Source organism: Crotalus tigris, unplaced genomic scaffold (genome assembly GCF_016545835.1).
Source record: "Crotalus tigris isolate CLP2741 ecotype Arizona unplaced genomic scaffold, ASM1654583v1 scf7180000020579.960993, whole genome shotgun sequence".
In the NCBI taxonomy this organism is placed as follows: domain Eukaryota; kingdom Metazoa; phylum Chordata; class Lepidosauria; order Squamata; family Viperidae; genus Crotalus; species Crotalus tigris.
Genome location: NW_024098088.1, coordinates 462,121 through 479,917, shown reverse-complemented (window position 1 = coordinate 479,917; position 17,797 = coordinate 462,121).

The following is a 17,797-nucleotide window of genomic DNA, read 5'->3' as shown; positions in this document are numbered from 1 at the left end:
CCGCTGTTGTAACATGCAAAGTCAAATATATGCTTTGTTTATCAGTCTTTTATGGCATTATACCTAATTTAAAAAGTTCAGGTTTAAAATCTACGTATTCTCCCAACATCTTTTCTAGCCAGGCATGTAGCTTTTTCCAATAACTCTTTGCTTTGCCACATGTCCACCAAACATGGTAATAAGTGCCTGACTTATGTTTGTATTTCCAACATCTATCTGACATGTTTTTTTTAAAAATTTTGCTAGTCTTGCTGGTGGCAAGTGCCATCTATAAAAGATTTTATATAAATTTTCTTTATAAGAAGTTGACATTGTCAATTTATAATTTTTTTCCCAGAAATTTTGCCATTTTTCTAATTCTATATTGTATCCAAAAATTTTTGCCCATCTTACCATTGGTCTTTAACTTGTTCGCTTTCCATTTTCAAAGTTAATAGAAAATTATAAATGTTCTTAATTAGTTTCTCATCAGAAGTTAATAATATCAACAAAGTTTGCTCTTTGTAAAATCCATACAGTTTAACATCTTTATCATATCTAACTTGCATTTTAAATTCCCTTCAAAGTTCAGAATATCTCTGTATGTCTGGATTTTTTAAAATCAACTAAATTTGGGTGTACAAATACTTCCATTGTTGAAAGCCACCCTGGAATTTTAAATATATATTTTACATTTTATTTTTTCCCATGTTGTTAATAATGCATTTCTTATATAGTGATTTTGAAAGTATTTATGAATTTTATTTTTTCCGTACCATAAGAAAGCGTGCCACCCCAATTGTAAATCATGCCCTTCCAAATATAACAACCTTTTGTTTCTAAGAATTATCCATTCTTTTACCCATGTTAATACAGATGCTTGATAATATAAAACCCACTCTGGTAAACCAAAGCGTCCATTTTCCTTGACATCTTGTAACATTTTCATCTTAATTCTAGCTTTCTTTCCTTGACAAATAAATTTCAAAATTAATGAATTTAAATCTTCAAAGAATTTTTTTTCTCAAATTTTATAGGTATTGTTTGGAATAGAAATAAAATTTTCGGTAATATATTCATTTTCACTGTAGCAATTCTTCCTAATATTGACAATTGTAAGTTTTTCCATTTTTCCAAATCCACTCTTATTTGATTCAATTATTTTATATAATTATCTTCTTTTATTGCTGAATATATTACATATATTCCCAGGTATTTAACCTTTTAACTATTTGTAGTTCTATTTTTTCTGACATTTCTTTTTTTTTGTTTTGTTTCTGAAAGATTTTTAACTATTACTTTAGTTTTTTTTCTGTTTATTTTCAGTCCGGCTATTTCTCCATGCTGTTCTATCTTTTCCAGTAGTTTAGGAATCATCTCTAAGGGTTCTTCTAAAATAAATACCAAATCATCTGCAAATGCTTGTAGTTTGTATGTTTCACCTTTTATTTCTAGTCCTTTAATTTCTGTATCTTGTGTAATATTTCTATTTAGAACAGTGGTTCTCAACCTTCCTAATGCCGTGACCCTTTAATACAGTTCCTCATATTGTGGTGACCCCCAACGATAAAATTATTTTCGTTGCTACTTCATAACTGTAAATTTGCTACTGTTATGAATCGTAATGTAAATATCTGATGTGCAGGGTGTATTTTCATTGTTATGAATTTAACATAATTAAAGCATAGTGATTAATCACAAAAACAATATAGCAATGCTTGCTGGAGAAGCTTACTCTTCCTTGCTCGAAAATGTTGGGAGGGAGGGAAGGGGAAGGAAGGAAGGAAGATTGAAGGGGAAAGGAAGGAGATGGAGAAGGAAGGAGATTGAGGGGGAAAGGAAGGAAGGAAGGAAGGAAGGAAGGAAGGAAGGAAGGAAGGAAGGAAGGAAGGAAGGAAGGAGAAAGAGATTGAAGGGGAAGGGATGGAGATAGAAGGAAGGAAGGAAGGAAGATTGAAGGGGAAAGGAAGGAGATGGAGAAGGAAGGAGATTGAAGGGGAAAGGAAGGAAGGAAGAAAGGAAGGAAGGAAGAAAGGAAGGAAGGAAGGAAGGAAGGAAGGAGAAAGAGATTGAAGGGGAAGGGATGGAGATAGAAGGAAGGAAGGAAGGAAAGAAGGAAGGAAGGAAGGAAGGAAGGAAGGAAGGAAGATTGAAGGGGAAAGGAAGGAGATGGAGAAGGATGGAAATTGAAGGGGAAAGGAAGGAAGGAAGATTGAAGGGGAAAGGAAGGAGATGGAGAAGGAAGGAGATTGAAGGGGGAAGGAAGGAAGGAAGGAAGGAAGGAAGGAAGGAAGGAAGGGAGGAAGGGAGGAAGGAAGGAGAAAGAGATTGAAGGGGAAGGGATGGAGATGAATGGAAGGAAGGAAGGAAGATTGAAGGGGAAAGGAAGGAGATGGAGAAGGAAGAAGATTGAAGGGGGAAGGAAGGAAGGAAGGAAGGAAGGAAGGAAGGAAGGAAGGAAGGAAGGAAGGAAGGAAGGATGGATGGATGGATCGATCTTTGGAGAGTCATGTTTTCCCAGATGGTGATGAACTGCAACTCCCAGCATTCCCCACTCTTCCACAGTGCTTTTTAGGGCTGCTGGGGATGGTAGTCCAGTAAGGTCTGGAGACACACACAGATGCCCTAGCAGGGAAAATTGGCTACATAATTGCTGCGGCTTTACTTGGAGGCATTCTGAAAATCACTTTAACCAATTTTCCCTGGTTCAGCAAAGGTTGAATCAAGTAATAAAACAAGCAACAGGTACCAGTAATAAAACAGCCCAAATTGTCCTTTCCAGTGCAGATGAAAAGAACCAGGGAAAGGAAAATTGCGTCTGCCTCTTTGACCAATGGGAGGAGAAGCGGTAGGAAAAGCGCGGCATTTCAGCTTGGGCACACAGCCTTGCCCGCAGGCACTGCCAAGGACACACAAGCAGCTCCGTACAATTGCCTGGGGAGGGGAGAGGCTCTGGTGGAGAGCCTGGTGGAGAGCCAAGCGGCGTCACCTCCGGGGCCTCGGAAGCCGCGCGGAGGATCCATGCGCCTCAGAGCCACTGGCCACCCTCTCGTGCCTGCCAACCTGGAGCCCTCCATCCTTATCCTGGCACCTCTTGCCCTCTCCCAGCTGCCCCCCTCCAGCCTCCTAAGTGCCATCACAGCAGCGGGGTCGCAGGAGCCCGTTTTCACGCCACGCAGCCCTTCACCGCCAAACCCTTCCCCGACTCATCGCACATGAGAGGGGCGTGGCCTGAGCACCAGCTCCCGCTTGGAAGGCACCGCTTCTCTCCTCTTGGCCCAGCCAGCTGGCCTCCGACGCACATGTGGGCATCGCCGCCACCTCACCCTCTTCCCCGCTTCCTGGCCACTTCTGAGGCCCGGAGCCTGGCGAGCTGGGAAGGAGCTGCTCCTGCCCGCCAGCCCCAGGGCTGCGCCGGGTGCCAGAGGGCCGAGGCGGCCTCTGATGGTGAGGGAGGTGGGCCGGGCGGCACGGGGGAGGCTCCGGCATGGCGCGGAGGATGGCCGGGAGTGGAGCGCAGCTGGACAACCAGGAGGCGTGGGGACCGGCTCGCCGCTGCAGCTCAGTTCAGTCAGCAGCGGCAGCAGCGGCGGAGAAGCCCAGCAGCAGTGTCAGTAGGGGCCCAGACCCGGCTTGGCCCGGCCGCCCAAACAGCTGAGCCAGCCCACGGTGGCGTTGGGGGCACGTGCGATGGCGCTGTGGTGGCAGGAGCAGGCGCTGTTGGAGAAGGGCACCCTGGAGGTGGAGGAGCCAGCAGAGGAGGAGGAGGAGGGCGGTGGTGGCGGCCAGATAGAGGAGCGGTTTCTCGGTTCCTAAGACCATCGGAAATATGTGTTTTCCGATGGTCTTAGGCGATCCCTGTGAAAGCGTCATTCGACCCCAAAAGGGTCACGACCCACAGGTTGAGGACTGCTGATTTAGAACTTCCAAGGTTAAAATAAATAACAATGGAGACAATGGACATCTTTGCCTTGTACCTTTTCTTATCTCAAAGTTCTCTGTATAATCTCCATTGACAATCACTGTCGCTGTTTATTGTATATTGTTTTAATCATATTTATAAAGTTTTGTCCAAAGTCCATTATTTTTAATTGCTGAATCATAAATTGCTAGGAAACCTTATCAAATGCCTTTTGGGCATCTAAAAATATTAGTGCCTATTGTTTCCCTGGATGTAATTCATAATATTCAAATATATCCATTATCACTCTTAAATTATATTTAATTTGTCTCTTTGGCAAAAACCATTTTGGTCTGAATGTATAAATTCAGTTAAAAATCTTTTCAGTCTCTCTGCTACTATTGAAGTAAAAAATTTATAATCCACATTTAATAATGATATCGGTCTGTAACTTTTTATCTGTGTCAAGTCTGAATCTTCTTTCAGTATTAAAGTAATATTTGCTTCTGTCCATGTATTTGGGAGTTTAGCCTCCAACAAAAGTTCATTGCACACGTCTTTCAATGGTTCATTTAATATATTTTGTAAAGATTTATATAGCTCCGCCGGTAGTCCATCTGTCCCCGGTGTTTTCTTATTTTTTTATCTTCTTATAGCCTCATTGTTATTTTTTCCTCTAGCATAGTTTCAAAAGTTTCTGAAATTTCTGAAGGATTATTTTCTTCCAGATATTGAATCATTTTCTCCCTTGGAATTTCTTCTATATCATATAGTTTCTTATAGTATTCTTTAATTATCTTTTTTATTTTTTCGTTTTTAAATTGTAGGCAACCTTTTTCATCTACTAAATTATTTATCAGTTTCTTCTCCTTCTGTTTTTTAAGTTTGTAAGCTAGCCATTTTCCTTTAAAAATTTATCTGGTAAGGAAGGAGACATTAGTCTTTTTGTATCTAGTTTCTCCTCTGTGGTCTCCAGCAAACATTAATGGGACTGGATGAATCACACCCAGCCAATTTTTCATCAGAGTTTTGCTTTACAGATATGAAGGCATTGAATCAAACCAATCTGATTTGATCAATTGTCTTGATTTAATAAAGCTACTTTTGCATGTGCAGAAGCTACTTTTATTTGGTGAAGAAAGTGGGGCAGTCACTATGCTCTTCCCTTTAGAAATGGGGCGTCACTGTGCTTCACAGAATTCCTTCATGGAAGCAAATTGTCCTTTCAAAGGAGATAAAAGACATGTGTGATATAAAGGGAAAGGCAAAAGAAAGGTCCTAATTCTTGTATTTCCACTTAAATTATGTTTTAGTGAAGTGCTTATATAATGTATGTATCTATTTTTTTCCTCTTTGTTTTTTGCTTCTTCGTTGTTGGCTTAACTAATTGATAATAATAAATAAAATAAACCCAGGAGAAAAAAATGAAAGCTCCTAAATTTCATTATATAGAGTACCACATTTAACATGAACTCAGAAAGAAAGAAAATAGCATAGACAGCAGGAAAAGATCAGTAGGAAAGCAAAGCACAGAATGTCAGGCACAAATGACCTTAGGATTAAACTGTAAGTCAAGTGGCTTAACTCATTTACATTTCTACTGAATACCTATCTGAACCGATCTGTTTGACCATCTTAATTTCCTAAAAAAGGAAATGAGTAATGATGTCTCCTATACTAAGCAAAAGAAAAAGAAAAAAAATATGTACTGGTAGTAGGACCACTGTATTGAGTAAACCCCTAAAGCATTTTCATCAAGCAGAAACTAAATTTTTTTGTTGCATAATTCCACTGACATTTAACGTTTCTAACAAAATCAAAGATTGCAGCATTTATTCTTGGAATTCCTTCTTTCTACAGCTTTGTCATCATGCTCATTCATTCATTTTTAACTGAACTGTTTTGGAAAATAATAAATCTAAGAAAATACAAATGGATTAAGAACAGTATCACAATACCAGTGCTTAAGTCTCCTTAAACAAGTTGGTTGTTATGGAAAATGTTGTGATTTTCTTTAGATTAAAATAGTCTTTCAAATGTATTATGAGTCAAAGTCTTGGGATAAGAATATATCAAAACATGCAGTGGTTATTTTTACTGATTTTTTTTAAAGAAAACTATATTAGTAGTCAGAAAATAATGGTTATAAAAGTAGGTTGATGTGTATACATTTCTTAGTAAAATATTGCATTTCATAAATTAAGAACAGCACCTTCTGTAATTAGAACCACATATTTTGACAGGCAGACAAGCTTAGTATCTTCATTAAGTTTGCATGCAGTATATAATAACATAAGAAAGGGGAAAAAAGAAAACCCTTGCAACAATAGAGTGTACAGACATCCATGTGTAAATAAAATACACAGGAGCTGAATGAAATAGATCAGATGAACAAATAGATCAAAATTGCTCTAATTCTTTGAACAGTCAACTGTGTTATGTTTTTCAAATGTTTGGGGAATTTTGTTCATATAAAATTATCCCACTAGAGAATCACTGATCTTTCTTGTCTTAATTATTTTAATAAAGCACTTTTCTTGAAAAATAGGGTACAAAAATCCTAAGTAAAAGATATGGGCTCCTGTATGCTCCCCCAATGTTGAACAAGGGCACCTGCCAAAGAAACCTGTCAGGGTTCTCAACAGAGCAGAAATATTCCAGTCACATTCAAGAGAAGATAAATAAAAAATCCTTACAGATTTCAAGCTCAACGGAGGGACGTCAGGAATATTGGAGGTCAAGCCAGTACATGCTCTCTCCATTTTACTCTGTTCATAAGTCCTGTTATAGCCAGGTGCCTGAGTAACAATGTGAACAGCTTGAGTTCTTACCAAGAAATGTAAAGCAATATTTATTAGAGATACTTCTTTTTCTAGCTAATATGGTTTTCAGCTTTATGTAATTTCAGTTTTCACCCAACGGCATCAGTAGTATATTATAACTTATCCTCAGCCTTTGATTCTGTTGGTTTGTTTCCTTTGCAGATGCTTCTTATATTTATATAAATATATTTATATGCTTTACTTATTTATGTGCTTCCCTTTAAAAGTAATATTTATTACAGATACTTCTTTTTCTGGCTTGGATGGGTTAAACTGTATGCAATCTCAGCTTTTAGGCAATCAGTTCAATAGCATTATTTTAAGCCCTTCATCCTGTTAGTTTGCTTATTTATTATCATATGTCTACTATAATTAGTTGTTTACAAACCTTATTTATAAATCATATATCCCTAGATTTTAAAGTAGGATAATAACTAATGAAAAATAGACAAAAAGCAACAACAGTGGCCCAAACAAAATGCAACTACTTTTAAACCACAAAATGTAAAGAATTATTAGAGTTTCTCTTTCCACTGAAAAGCTAATGTGGGCATCACCTAGGCTCCAGGGAAAGACAGAAGGACGGTCACAGCAGAAAAGGGGTCTCGTATATTTTCATGAGTGTCCAACCTTTTGGCTTGCCTGGGCTACACTGAATGAAAAGGAATTGTCTTGGGCTGCATATAAAATATACGAGGGCAATTTGGAAATAAACCTCCATTTGATTATCAATGACAGACACTCGCAGATATAGAAATTTTATTATATACATTAGAAAACTACAACATGACATTACTTTTTGACATAATCGCCATTCAAATTGAGAAAATTGTCATAAGGTCTTACAAGGTTTGAAATTCCTTAGTAGTAGTCGCTCGGTGTCAAATCTGGGCTATAGGAGGGTGATCAAAAACATCCCAACGGAACTGCTTCAAAAGTTCTTGGGTGCATCTCTAGCAATGAGCATTATTGTGAGCCAACACCACACCAGAAGTGAGCATGCCCCGATGCTTGTTATGGATGGCTCGTCTGAGTTTTCGTAATGTTTCACAGTAGAGTTCTGAATTGATGGTCGAACCACGCTCCATGAACTTCACTAGCAGTACTCCTTTGGCATCTTCACATTTGGTAGGATTTTCTTTGGTGCCACTTCCGGTGTGGTGTTGATTCATGATAATGCTCACCTGCACAACACTAGATGCACCCAAGAACCTTTGAAGAAGTTTACTTGGGATGTTTTTGATCACCCCCCTATCCCTAATTTGGTGCCGAACAACTACTACTAAGGAATTTCAAACCTTGTAAGACGTTATGACAAGTGCCACAAATTGAATGGCGAGTACGTCAAAAAGTAATGTAATGTTGTAGTTTTCTAATGTATATAATAAAAGTTCTGTATCTGTGTCATCAATAACCAAACGGAGGTTTATTTCCAAATTTCCCTCATATAATATAGTTAATGTATATAAATATCAATTTTCCTTTATTTTTTTAAAATCTTGTGGATCCACATTGCTAGTTGTCCATGAACCATGGACACACCTGCCATAGATCATTTCCCAGTAGTGAGGTCCAGAGAAATGTGGAACAGGGATTCTCACTTACTTTTAGGGCAAGAAGATTATGAACAATTTCAGCTATATAATGAATTAGATCCTGGGTGAGTGACTTAAGAGATGTTCTTACTTGTCCAGATTGCATGGTCAATCTAATCTTGTCTCACATGTTATAGCTTATTACAGGATTTTCCTGGCTTTTGTTAAGAAAATCTATGCTCTTTCACTTGATTCTTATTTTCATCATTTTTTGGTGTATAGGATGCAGAACAAACAATACCAGCAATCCCAATAAATAAAAGCAAAAGCTTCACTTATTTCACTACAGTTACAGCATACCAGGGCATATATATTTATACCTTCAACTTATTTAAAAAATGAATCAAATTTCAAATAAGCAGATTCTTCCTTCACTTCTTTTCCTTTCCCCTAACTTAATGTTCACTTTTATGCATTTATTTATCACATCTATCATAAGTCTCTGGGCAGTTTGCAATATATGATAATAATATTTAGTTAACATTCCATTTCATTAAGAAACAACCACAAAAACGGAGCCATGTTTTAGCAATATCATAGCACTGTAATAGCTGCACATTAACTGATATAATACTTGATTAACTGATATAATATGGAAAAAGAAAGGAGGGAAAAAGAGAGGAAATAGAAAAGAAAAAAAGAAAAAAAGAAAGAAGCAGTCATCCTATTTTGAACACCAATGTCTCCATGTTCAACCATTTATTTTAGAAATCCTTTCCGAGTAATGAGTATTGATTCATTGTGTTAGGTTCGCTTCCTTTATTAAATGAACCATCCAGAAGCAAGATTGTTATTCTTGTTGCTTTTACTGCATCGCTGCCTCATGGTGGTTAATCATAATAAGAGTGACTGGGTATCCAACTTTGCAGAATGACTTATTTATCACATTTCTATACCGCCCTTCAATACAAACATTGATAAGCTGGTTAAAGCATGACAAGATTAAAGGATTAACTCAAAGAAATATAATTAACAATATTGTTTATTTTTATTTGTCGCATCTATCTCTTGCCTCTCCTCCAAAGATCTCTTCATGGTTTATACTGAATATTTCTTTCATTTACAATTAGGATTCAGATTAGTTGCAGAGCTGGGTTTGAGGAAAAGTTGGGATCCCTACAGTCACAGATTTATCCTTTAAACATTGCATCAATTCACACCCTCTGTAGATAAGCATCCTTTTTTTTTTTTTACCCCAGCATGTTATAAACTGATTTCTGATATTAGGGAAATAATAAAGAGAGAAGAAAAAAATGAAAGCAATTGTGGGAACCAAGATTAACTGGACAGATGTATCAATCAGTGGAGCTCTTTGCATCTTAGGTGGATTTCTGTGGTGGTGATCTTGAGAGATTTATTACTTGTTAGTTAGTTATTTTTATTATCATAGATGCATTTATACAAATATGTTTAATATGAAGACTAAACAAATATTCAAAGAATCAGAAAGCATTAAACATAATCTAACATAAGGGCCCAATTATGTCAGAGCAACAGATTTATAGCAATAGCAATAGCACTTAGACTTATATACCACTTCACAACGCTATATAGCCCTCCCTAAGCGGTTTACAGAGTCAGCAAATTGCCCCCAATAATCTGGGTCCTCATTTTACTGACCTCAGAAGGATGGAAAGCTGAGTCAACCTTCAGTTGGTGAGAATCAAGCTCCTGGCAGTCGGCAGTATTAGCCTGCAATACTGCATTCAAACCACTCCATCACCACAACTCTGGATTTATTACCATCGTATATTAAGAAGATGATTCTAAGTCTTCCTAGATATTTCAAATGTTCATCATTTGACATATATTCAATATGATCAAAGAGATACCAATAATATAAAACTAATTTAACCATTTTTCCTATATATAAAAACTGGTCTCTTTTTATTTATTGGCATTAGCATATATTTGTTGGTCACATTCATTGCAATATTGTATTAATATATTTATCAAATCTGCCTTTTAAGGTGATAAACAAGGATGAGCTAGGAACTCAGCCAAAGCAACTATGACACAATGTTGCAAAAGGTAAGTAGAATTTGACAATGGTTGATCAGAACTGAAGTTCAGTCTTAACCCACTGGTAGGAATTAAGGGTCTTCTCCCACACATCCTGATCTGTTTCCCTTGGTTTTATATCCAAAGTCTTGTTTCCAATTCCACCCCCACAATTAGGAACCTGTGACTCAGAGCTAAAACAGACAAGCCAAAGCTCAGTGTGATATATCTCTTGCTGGGCTGCATAATTTCCTATTACAGGTAATAAATAAAGCAAAAGGAGTCATTTTATTCATACGCAAAATTCCAAAAATCCATATATGTGTGTGTGTGTGTGTGTGTGTGTTTGAAGAATAAAAAACGATCACCAGGAAGTAAAAACAGTGAAGTTTTTAATAAATAACTGAGCTTTCGATGGCTACACTACTGCCATCATCGTCAGGGTGTAAAAGCCAGGGGGTGGGGAAGCTCGCTTATGAGTGCAGCCGTGCCCGCATTCAACTCATGGACCTCATGGACCTTGAGGTCCATGAGTCGAATGCGGGCGCGGCTGCGCTCATAAGCGAGCTTCCCCACCCCCTGGCTTTTACACCCTGACAATGATGGCAGTAGTGTAGCCATTGAAAGCTCGGTTATTTATTAAAAATTTCACTGTTTTTACTTCCTGGTGATCGTTTTTAATTCTTCAAACATGTATGTACCCAGGAATCGACATTCTTCGATTTTTAGCTTAATTCTATATATATATATATATATATATATATATATATATATATATATATATATATATATATATATATATATAGTATGTATGTATGTGTATATATATATATATACATACATACATACTATCCTGGATATATAAGTCTAAATTTACAATGTACCATGATGGAATTCTGTGGACTATTTTCCTGTGACAATTAGTGTACCAGAATTGAATTAAGATTTCATTGTTTATGGATCCATCCTTATGGATCATACCTGTGTGGCTTGGTGTGCAATGTGGACCTAGTCCCTGGGTTTTGCAAAGTTTTATCTTTTATGGTTTTAGTGTGTTGTGTAAATCCAACTGATGCTGAGGTTTTTCATCAAACCTAAGCAACTATGGTTTAACCTACTGCATGTGTCAGGTAAAGCAAAGAGAAAGTTTCCTTCAAGCTAAGTTCAACACTTGATGAACTTATGGACAGGTCTTGTAGTTTTCTTGGGAATACTAAGAAAGTGATTAGTTATTGTTGCCTCTAGATATTTTTTATCTCAATTGATCCTTTAGCTTTGCTGTTCCCTAGTGGTACTAATCAAGTCTAATCATAGTTACCTTTCTGAGATCAACCAAAGTTATCTAGGTGTTGTCACCTAGCTGGGAGGGTTCTGGTAGACATGTTAAATTAAAAGAGACTACTTGGTGTGGTTGAAAAATCATTGTCTCACAATGACCTCCTGGGTTTAAGGTGAAGAGAATGAGAAGCTGTAGGACTTAACAGAACATTATGTATTATTTTTATGTAAAGTTATAAACTTATAATTAAAGAAAAGGATGTAATGTTTGAGGGAAGCAAGCTATTGTGTAATCCTGGAGCTTAGGAGAGACAATGAAAAGCCTTTTAAAATGAAGAGAGTGCTTTTTCTTCCGGCGTATGTGCAAAGACAAGTTTTAAAGTGTGACTTGTTTCATTATGAGTCATCTCTTGAACATTTGATGGATATGAATCAGATGACCTTCCTCTGGCAGCATTTGCTGAAAAGAAGCAAATGCTTCTGATTGTCTAGAAATCTTCAAAGGCAAGTTCTTACAGACATCACGATCATCTCTACCATTTATTACTTTCCTTTCCACATCAACTTCTATGAAAAAGTAATGCCCTGTAGCTTGTCCCTCTGGGCTGGAGCAAGTGAGCCTCTTAGAAGATTTCTTTTTTCACTAGCCTACAAGTTGAAGGAAGTTGAGGGTGCAACTGAGTGGGTTGATAGTAGATGCAATGACAATTCCAACAAGACTAGTTTTGAACAAATGGTCATATTGAGAACTCTTGAAGATCAATATCTATAAAGTCTGTAAATTTGAACCTCCAGTGTGATTATGGCAATATTGCAGATTTATACTGATTTATATCAGAATCCTAGGGGATCTGGCAGAGCAGCTTCCAGAAAGCAAGTTATTTAAACAAAATGCCTCCTCTAACCAAGAAAATATTAACCAAAAATGAAGGTCAGAATGAAAATCTTTTCAGGCCTGGAAAATGGATATTATAATAGCAAAAATAATTTAGCATACATACTTAACGTTAACTAGACCAAGCTAGGCAAAATTAAAGGTTCCTTCTATAAAAAATTAATTTAATCAAAACTTTGAGCAATGTATATAGTATGCCTTTCTCTAATATGCCCTAACAACAGGCCCATAAGATAAGTTGGGCTCAGAGAGAGAAAGAGTGGCCGATCCAAAATCTCTCGTAATATCCATGGCTGACAGCACACCTGAAGTCCATATTTCTATTCCAGATCCTATCTATTATACAAAGCTGGCTTAAATTACACTGGCTTTACTATGGATAAAAGAATTATTAATTGTTCTTCAGCTTGTAGTCAGTCTATTTCACACTCTGTGCTATTGTGGTTATTATTTCCCATCCAATCTGGCATATCCAGAAAGTTTGTTTGAGTTCTCATACACATCCTGATTACAGTTTAGCTGTATAGATTTCTGGCACACACAATTTATCAGTACAAAAAAACTGATGATGTTACCTAGTTTGGTAATGAAATGTCTGCAAGAAAACAACCATGCTCAGAGAACACTAAGGACCCCACAGTTCAACCCTGAACTACAAATATTCTCTTCTGTCTCAAGAAACTAGAATACAACTGAGCCTCTGGATGCATGGATTAAATTTTAATCCTTTATTTATATCTTAATCATGCATATCATTTACATTATGGTCTTACAACATACCCACTGAAATCAACAAAGTAAAGTAAGGATTATTAAATAGAGTCCAGCTGTTGAGAGCATTAGAAATAAATATACATTTATGCATGCATGTTGCTTTTCAGTGGCTCTTTTCTGAGATTGAAAAATCTTTACTCAATGTCATAATTTCTCCTACAAGAGAGACAGCACATACTCTAAACGTCTAATGTAGCACTTATTCCTCAAAGCATTTAAACTATGAATGAACTGTAACAAAGTGGCTTTCCTTTCTTTTATCATTATAGTGCTTTTGTAAGAATCAGTGACTCTTATAGGATTAAAGCTGCATATTCCTGTTTTATGTATAACATATCATTATTTTGGATAAATTGATTGGTTCTTTTTTTTGCATTGGATGTTGGTGAAGTGGAAGAACATTTTAGGCTCCACAATATGGTGCTCTAATAAGGGATTTGAGTTTGGAAACATAATCCTACCAACAAAAGATAAACATAATTTAAATGACTAGAAATTAAAATTAAGCTCAACAATTAGTATATTTAATTCAGGTTACTTGAGAGGTGGTTATTATTGTGTTCCTATGAATCATCATAACAAATTGCATTCCTTTTTCAGTAAAAGTAATGCCAGCTGAAGAGAAACTTTTAGTATATCTTAACTGAAAAGGTTATTCCTTAGAACACTCCACTATGCCAGCTCTGACATTTGTGTCTGGCACTTTCTTTACAGGAGACACTTCCGAGAATACAATGTTTAAGGTGTGACCACCATGTTCTGAAAAGTGTCTCTTGTGGTTATTTAAAACTACAATAAGAAGCTCAAGGCCAAGCTAGCATGACACTGAATGCATCATTAGAAATAACACTGATGTTTTTGAAAATAAATTTTAGGGAGAGATGAGTTCAACTGGAATCATAGAAAAGAGAGGAAAGAGCTAACTCACCCCTCTATGTGGATTAAAATATTTTGATATTATCACCACCACCACTGTTACCCCACCATCATCTTTGAAATTTATTTGCTATCTTTTTAGCACTGCATTTATTGGATTCACTGTTAATGCCACCAATAAGGGAAGGTACAAATTCAGCCTGCTGAAAAATTACTCAAGTCAACACCTGTAGTTGTCCAAACAGCTTCCTTGAAAACAATGAGAATTAAAGAAATAAAAGTTTTCTTTGAAAAGGATGGTTTCAGAAACATAAGCTGTATGAAACAAACACAAGAGAGCAATTAAATAAAAACTGCTCCCTCCCCCCAAAAGAAAAACCCTTACAAAATTTCAGGAGACTTGGAATGCTGTTTCAGACCTTTATCTTAGAGGCATTTTTTAAATATACTTGTCAAGAGCTGCTGAGTTCAGCTTTTCAGGTCTCCTGAAGTTTTCTATTTGAAGGGAACTCACTTTATCCCTGCAATTTACAAGATCTTACAAGCATAGGTGTCTCCTAGTGTCTCCCAATGTCTAGGTCAGTAAGTTTAGAAAGCTTGACATCCTTGAAACCATTCAAGCTTAAATGTATTAAGGCTATCCTAGCAGTTCCAAGATGTATTGAGATGCTAGAGCTTGGTACTATTTTTCTAAATTTTGTTTAACATTTCCCCCATGGTTCTGGAAAAAGAAATTTAAGTCAACTTGGTTCCCTAAGACTTTCATTGGAGACCCCTAGCCCATTAGGCTTTGAAAGTGTCAGATGTCTTCTTAAGCAGCAGATCTAGAATAATGATCTTCAAATCAGTCTAAGTCTGGTTTTCAGCTTTTCTGCAAATGGGTATTTTGGGTATATGACAGCTTCCTACCTTTCCCTCCCTCTCCTCATGAAAATTGGAATATGGTCAAGCAGAGAAACCTCATCTTTAATATCTGCAGCAGTTTCTCTATAATTCTTCGTACACTAAATTGGAGATCTGCAGTAATACCATAAAGGCATTCAATTAAATATAATACATTTGGATTCCCAATTATAGCATGCTTTGTAAGACCTTTGTGCTGTACAGCAATGAGCTTCCCACCATTAACCACACTTCCAGAGTGTCTGGGCATTGTGGTTTGGCAACACGTGGAGGGACAGGTTCCCTTTTGTTAATACAATGTGCTGCCGCTGTGGACTGAAATTTGTATCAGTTATTAATAAGAATATTTCAATGTTTCTCTATGGTGTACAAAAATATAAACAACTCCAAAGAGGAATTACAGAATAGACTATTAAAGCAATATTTACAATAATTAAGAGAAGTTTAAGAAATACTTCTAAAATGTTGATTAGTATCAGATTGGAATTGATCTGTATATCCTTACAATATAGGGGTTTGGTTTTAATTTACAGGAAGATAAATTAAGCAGATATTAGCATTATATATTTAAAGGACGTTTTAAGAACTTGCTGTAAAAGCACAGGACCCAGAATCTCTCGCAGACAATTCACATCTTTTCACTAATGATAACCTCTAAAATCTTTGAGGGTAATTGTGATAATTAAACCAATATAAGACAATTAGATTAGAAACCAAGCCCTCTAGGTTTCCTGTTTCATTCTTATTAATACATCTAGGTACACTCTAAAAATGTGAAAAGTAATTCATAATGAGATGACCGCAAAGTTATCCCACCCACGTTCTTAATTCTTTCATCCCTTTGTCCTAAGGCCTTCTTCAATTAAAATGTTCAGACACATGGTAATTATTACACTAAGTTTAAGACATTCATTTTCACATTTCCCCAAATACTACATTGGCCAGGAGAATGTATGAAAGGTCTTGCTGGATTTCATAAGTATAGTCTAAGTTTCAATTATAACTAGATGATATATAGTTGATAGATAAATAGATAGATAGATAGATAGATAGATAGATAGATAGATATAATAGATAAGAATTTTTAATAAAAAAACAATACAAATTTTGAAAGAAAAGAGTAAAGAAAGTAAAGAAAAATAATAAATGAAACAAAAGGTTCAAAAAAAGAGAAAAGAAAAATTAAGAAAAGAGAAGAACATATTTTAAAGAAGCAGCAAAGACAGGTACATTTATATTTTACTCTCAATCTCTAAGGTTACAATATATTTTTTCCCCATAATCTACTATTTCTAATTATCAAGTCCATATACCACAAGTTAATTTTTTTTTAGCAAAAAGTAACTTTTTCCAGTCACTAATAAATGTGGTTATTGTCTTTTCTTTAATCGAGCAAGTCACTTTTGCCATTTGTGTTGTAATTTTCACCAGCCATTCTGCCATTGTGGGTATTTCAAAGTTTTTTATATTTTTGTGCCAATAGTAAGCTTGCAATAGTTACCATTTGGTATAATATTGAAGGCATCAGGCTAGAAGCAGGAAACTGTGAGGTCCAGTTCCACCTTGTGCACAAAGTCAACTGAGTTGTTTTTACACAGCTCTAGGAAGGAACCTATTCATAGCCAACAATGAGATCTCAGAGGAACAGGATAAAGAAAGAACAGAAACAGGTACGAATCTTTAAGCTAAATAAGATAAAATGATCTCCCAGATTAAGACTCAAGATATTCTAAAGAAGCCAACACTGCTGAAATCGTGGCTTTGGAATAAAAAAAATAAAGGCAGAAGGAGAAAATTGACTCCATAAATATCAGGATCTGCCCTTTGCAAAAGCAAAGCATGGTTTATATTCAATGGAAGTATTCACTTTTCCTGCAGAATGAAAATGTCTATCAGCAAATATAAAAGTTTATATCCTTATCGAGCAAAATACGAATGAACGGATAGCAAGGTCAAGAGAAACATCATAATCTACGAAAAGAGCGTTATCTATTGTGGAAAGCCCGGTTTAGTGCCTGTGCATGTCAGCAGATGCTATCATGACAATGAGTTTAAATTGCAAGGATTTTGATCTGGGGGAAAAAAATCCTAACAGTAAGATTTGTTCAACAATGGAACAAGCTGCCTCACTTAGAGTTGGATTCTTCTTTGTTGTTGAGGTTTAAAAAGAGGCTTGAAAGCCATTTGTCCAAGATGTTATTGTAGTGGATTCATCTCGCAGGCAAACAGTTGGAACGTTATTTTTAAGGTTTCTTTTGGTGGTTACATTTTATGATACTAAAATATTTTGACTAAGGTAAGTCCTAACTGCAGGCAGGACTGGACACTTAGAACTAAACAAATGTCATTTGAATTTATTTGAATGTATTAAATTAATGTGAATATTTCTGCTGATATTGAAGTGGCAGCCAAAGAGAGGTTTGAAAGCTCCTGAACTTGGTCAGTATGTCAGAAGAGGGGTTGTAACTGTTTTGCTAGAAATCATTACTTGGTTTTCAAGAAACGTTCCCATTAGCACTACTAAAGTTTTACTAAAAACACAAATTACAATTTTCCACTTTTGTTGTAGATATTGGAATTATGGCAGGCAGGTAAGCAGAGAAAACTCCCATTATTCACCCATCCACAGTTTTAAGCCTTTTTTTAATGTAGAATAAAATAAAGGGAGATCCTTGAATTGAGCATTTAGAACAGCACAAAAACAACACAATGAGGTTGCCTGCATTGAAGCTTGCTCCAAAGAAGCAGCTAGCACAAGTGTTAAAAGATGTCA